The sequence below is a fragment of the Blennius ocellaris genome, assembly GCF_963422515.1.
Source record: "Blennius ocellaris genome assembly, chromosome: 10".
Taxonomy (NCBI): domain Eukaryota; kingdom Metazoa; phylum Chordata; class Actinopteri; order Blenniiformes; family Blenniidae; genus Blennius; species Blennius ocellaris.
In genome coordinates, this window is record NC_137659.1 from 13,026,848 (window position 1) to 13,032,844 (window position 5,997).

Consider the following 5,997-nt stretch of genomic DNA (forward strand, 5'->3'; position numbering starts at 1 on the left):
GGTGCTGACATTAAGTCAGAGGCTTCTTAGCCTCAGGGCCCAAAGCTAAATTTCAAAAACTAATGAAATAGCTTATTAAAAACATCTCAAATGCTCATCGTATTCAAAAGTATGAGCGTGGCACGTATAAAGTACCATGAATAATTATAGTCTCTAATTATATCAAGATGAAATACGGTTAACGTTCGTAGGTACTAAATATTTGATGGCAGCCTTGGCGAAACACAGCGGTGTGGCTGTAAACACGGAGCAAACTGTGGTCAAAACATTGCACATCATATTAAACAGAAGCTTGTATATCTTCCTGCAACTGCAAAAAATATAGGAGCACTGACAGCTACAAACCATTTGTAAAAACCGAAACACTGAAGAGTGGAATTAAAATTAACATTAAACGGACATCAATTTGAAGATGTTGATTTACTTCTAAATGTTTAAATTCTTTTATCATGCAACCCAAGCAGACACATAAATCAAGATACTGGCACTTGTAAAGATAATAGCCTCCACTGTGGTTTTGTTTTCATTTTTCGCTGACATTCGCATTGGAAAGTAGATTCCAGCAGAAATGAGATGAGTGAGCACTGAGAGGAGTTTGTTGAGGAGGCAGAGAAACAACACAGAGATTTGTGGCAGCTGTAAGATGACGTCACTGTGGAGGCCACATGCAAGGGAACCCACTGCCCTACTGTACACACAGAGAAAGGACGGACACAGAGAAACAATGTGCCGGCCAGAGCCTCGGAGCCCGAGGCCATTCATCCAAATGTCTTTATTTTAGGGTTCTTCTGCTTTCACGTCACGTGCTTGGTTGAGTAAAATCATGGAAAAGTTGACTCAATCCCTCCGGCAGATTGTGTCAAGTCAAGCGTCTAAACAAAAACCGGATAAAATGGGTTCAAATGGTCATGGAACAAATGAATAAAGGACCAATCATTTCCTATTTCATGGGAAACTAAACTACGAACAAAAAGAGAGGAAGGGTAAAAGGGTTCATTCTGTCAAATGATACAATATTCAATTCCAAAAAGTATTCCTGTCTGTCAAATCTACACAAGTTTCCTGACTTTTTATGCAGAATTTATATCTTTGAACAAATGAGGCCTGTCATGTGATACTGACATGCACATATCAGAAATGATGCTCAAATTCAGGCTTGGGACTTGGATCATACATTTTTAAGTGGCAATCGTTTTGAAATTCAGATACTCATTTGATTAGATCATTATCCAGTCTAACCCTAACCCTTTTTAAGTTTTCAATAAAGAAAAAAAGCTTGATCCATCAGGAGATTTTAATTCCACATTACTGATCTCAAACACACCAAACCATTTAATTTAACAATGAAACGATGTCAAACTTCAGCTGTGACTCGGCATGAGTCACTGCCTGATTGGATTTGTTTGGGAAAAAAAGACCAACAATTTAGAGGGAGTGTCATTTTATGAAAGAAAAAGGAAAAAACACCCACACACAAATATACTAATCATGCCATCATATTCAAGATGTCCTTATTTAACACCCACTGGGGTAATGTGGCCGAGGCGCTCTCTGCGTCAGCATCCATTCACTAAAAGAAGAGTTCATGGCGAACAAGCAGGACACTTTCATCATTAACAAACAACCACATGATTTGGAGTTAGGCAGAAACAAGAGGCTTGGCAAATTGCGGAATTTACAAGTTGGTGACTTCAGTGTCAACAAGACTACAACTCTTTGAGAGGACATGTGCAGCTGAATTGAGCAGTCATGCAGATCTGACCTGCGCTCCATTGGAGACGCTCTACAAACTGAAGAGAATAAAATCAATGTGATCCACTACCTCCTTTGTGCATGACGTCACATATGCTATTAAACACAATATACACTTCCTTTGTCTTTAATTATTCCGAAACTCTTTTCTGGAGCTTCAACAAAGGACTAATGGTTATCAAATACTGGGGTGTCGGATGTATTAAAAAAAAAACTGTGGAATCAGCCTTTTGTACAGCAAAGAATGATGAATGGCATATTTAAAGGGTGTTTGTGTGTAAAAGCATAATTTTGAAACCATTTTAATAGGCACTTAAGATATTTCCGACACGAAACAGTGGTGGCTCAAAACTAAATACTAAAATGTACAATATCTGTGAAATTTCATTCAGCGAAACAAGAACATGAAGATGCAGAAAGCAAACAAATTCTTTGTCCAAACATAGCAGCAAATTTCATTTTCTACTTTTGATCAATCACACAGAAAAATGATCCTTTCACCTTGAAGACTTGTAGGGAAATGTACACTACAGTCAGCAACAACGCTTGACGTAAGAATTGATCATAGCCACAATAACTCGAGTCCGATACTGAAAAAGGAAACTCACAGACGAAGCAGTGGCGAGAGGAGGAGCGGGAAGTTCTCATCAGCAGATCGTCACTCTGAATAAAAGAGAAAGGATGGATTACAATACACATATCACATTGCACAGCACAGATTTTTTTGAAAATAGGTACCGACTAGTGTCTTTGACCAGTTTAAACTACACATTTAATCAGAGATCAGCAACAATATCCAAGACTTTAATGAGAACTGTACCGTTTGTGGAAAAACCACGAGTGATTTTCCAACATTTCTCCTCAGATAACTCTTCATACCTGTGATTTATGATCAAAAAATACTTTGAACAATGGTGGATATTCAATGTCCACCATGCCATTGTAATAAAGCTAACATTCAGCACTCGTGCAAACACACAACTGAACGCAAACATGAGCACACACAATGCTCCCAGAATTCACGAGCAGCTGGATTTTAATCAGAGCTCACACTTAAACAAACACTCGGGCAGTCTGAAATCACAAAACGCTTCGAGCCGGCATAGTTTGTATTCATCAACTGCACAAGTCAGTGTTCGCCAGCGGAAAAGGCCAGTGAAGTAACCAAACCACCAGTGACCCCCATCAAGCAGCCAGCAAGCGAGTCATCAGTCTGGCAGCTCTTTTTAACAAGGAGCTGGATGTACGCGTCTTGTTGTTACGAGAATAAAAGCGCAGTGGTCAGTCGAGTTCACAACCCAGCACCAGACAAAACAAAAGCTTTGAACTGGGCTTACGGGGAAAGGCAGTAACTGCAGAAGAGATGACACGAGTGATACAATCGACGCAGAGCTCGAGCAACAGTTAAGACTTGATCGAAATGCACAAAGATTGAGAGGAATCAGTCAAATGTCCACAAACTCGGTGATGATATAAAAATACAAACATTTTAAAAAGGGAAACCTTCCCAGACCTCTTTTTTTCCATTTATAATCGTTACATGAAAGTGTGAAGCTCAATTCATTTCAGCTCGGGCTGAACAGAGGCGTCATGGTTACACGCTCCCCTCATAGCAATACTGTCTCACGTTCAGATTCCACATGTTGGCTCTTGAAATCGAAAAACATTCAGTTGTAGCAAATTGGTGTAAATAAAAACTTCCTGAACTCTTTTGTCGGCTGGGATCGGCTCCCACCCTCAACCCCTCACTCGACCAGAAGTGGCGTAGAAAATGCATGGATGGGCATTTCATGTATATAATCAGCATTCGGTGTGAACACTGCAATTACAGTTAAAAGCCTGCATATTCCACCACAAAACTCCATGTCAGCGCTGCCTGATCATCTTTTTTTTTTTTCCCTTGCTGTGGTATTTCAACCAATGCACTGAAGGAATGAAACAATATTTGAGCTTTTTCAGATCCTTGTGCCATCAGTTTGATTAACTTAGAAGCTGACAAACAATGCTCATTTGAATTCAAAGGTTCAGCACCAAAACTCACGAAACGGCTGGTGATGAATACACAGCCGTCCTCAGTTTACCTCAGTCGAAGAAAAAGTCACATTGGAGCCTCGCCATTGACAGTGCTCTGACATGTAAAGCCCCTACAGGAATATTACATTGATTTATCCAGCAGGGTGAAATAGCCTCACTACTGCCATCAATCCAGCCTGACCTCATCTGACTAAAATCTTCACTGTTAAATGGACTGACTGATGGATTCACAGCACAACAAACACTTGCTTTATGGATCAACCCTTTATGTTTTAATGACCCTGGCAGACACCCTGCTACACAAATATCCCCTTGTCTCCACCCACATGCCAATTGTGCCCAAAACCGAGCAATGCTGTGCAGCTCACTTGGTTTTCCTCGAGCTCGATCTCCTCCAATGTGAGAAGTCGGCGAATGAGGAAGTGCTCACCTTGTTTGACCTCTCCATCGTACTCCACGGGAAGCCTTTATGCAGGCTGCTAACCATGGCAACACGTCACTGCCATTGAAAAGTGCCACAAACAATCAAACAAACAAAAGGTACACTGAGAAACACTGAGCTGGACACAATGCAGAGACTGGAGACGGATAGGAAGCACAGCCTGCACGCACACGGGAATGCGATGTGATTTACAACCAAAAACTCTTTTTTGTTTTTTTTTGTTTTCTCGAAAAAAGGCGACTCAAATCCTGCCACCTGAACGTCATAAAAACAAGACTTTTCCCAACCACCTCGAGATTTTGCATGCCCTTCGTGCAACAGACTCTTCTTATTCAAATAATTTTGTACACATTGGGAAAAAAAAACTTCAAGGGATGGTTTCATTTTTAGAAACAATGCATCCACTCGACGTGCTTATCTTTCTCCCGTGGGAGCGAGAAAAACACCCACTTCGTGTCTGTCCCAGATTCCCCGGGAGGGTGAAGCGCGGTCTCTTACCGGAGCTCATGCCTCTTACCGGAGCTCGGTCTCCGCCGCCGGTGTTCTCTCGGAGTATCCTGCCTCGGGTTTCTCTCTCTCTCTCTCTCTCTCTCTGCTCCGCCTCGGTGGATGGCGCCCCCCTTTTTATCGCATCCATTTGTGCCATTCGCGCTCGTTGCCCTCCGCGAGCCCGCGGCGGAGTCGATTGGACGACGTAAATCCGTCCGTTTACCAATGGCTCGTCAGCGCGCGCGCTCTGCTCCAGATCGTCCTCTATCTGTTTTGTTTTCAGCGCACACTATGACCCCCCCCCCCCCCCCCCCACCCGCCCCCAGCTCTCTTTTCTTTCACTGACTCCTAGAAGAAAAACTGGTGAGGTTGTTTATGATAGTCAAATACAAGTTTTTTGTTTTTTTGTTTTGTTTTCTGCATTATGTTGTAATACAAAGCTGGAGTGTCCAACATAAGGCTCATACATTTACAAATATTTGTTAAGATCCATTTTCAATATTTGTACAATTATTTCCATATGTGTGTTCTAGTATGTACATGTTAAAATTGTTGATTGAGCTGATTGAATTCATCTGAAGTTTTAGATAAGTTCATCTCAGTTAAAAACGTTTCAAAAGGTTCAGTGGTCATGTTGAGATATGTGACTGATGCCTGATGTGATCAGAAGTGTGGTGTGAAGTGGAGAAGGAAGTGTGGATTGAAGTTAATAGACTGATCAAAACAATGTCCGTCAAACACTCAATAGCATTTTCAGAGTGTAAAAATATTTTTTTAAAGAAATTGATAGAATCTTTTCCCTAAAAGTAATTGCTGCTAGTTCACTGGGGTGTCTTTTATAGTGAGGCCCCGTTTACATGACAAAGTTTTAAGTAAAAATGCATCTTTTTTTAGCATTTTCATTTCAGAAAACTTTCACATTTACAGGGCAACGTTTTAAAAACCACGTCTATTTCCACAGACATGGCAGAAACACTCAAAACGATGTCGTTGGCATGCTGCAGTCACCGCTGTAGTTTAAAGGTACGCTCCAAAATGCAACAAGCAAAAATTTTCCATTTTCAGGTGAAAATGCTGTCATGTAAATGGGGCCTTATTGAGAGTAGCAGAACTTGCGCAGCACTGGGAACCCATCCACATGGGGATGAAAACATGACTGTTTATAAGATGTTTCACATACATCTCAAGAGAATTTGCCACCAACGAAAATGCTGAAACTACTGTAATACATATATCATGCCTGCAGTGGCACTGTAAAGGTTTATACAGAATATAAAAAT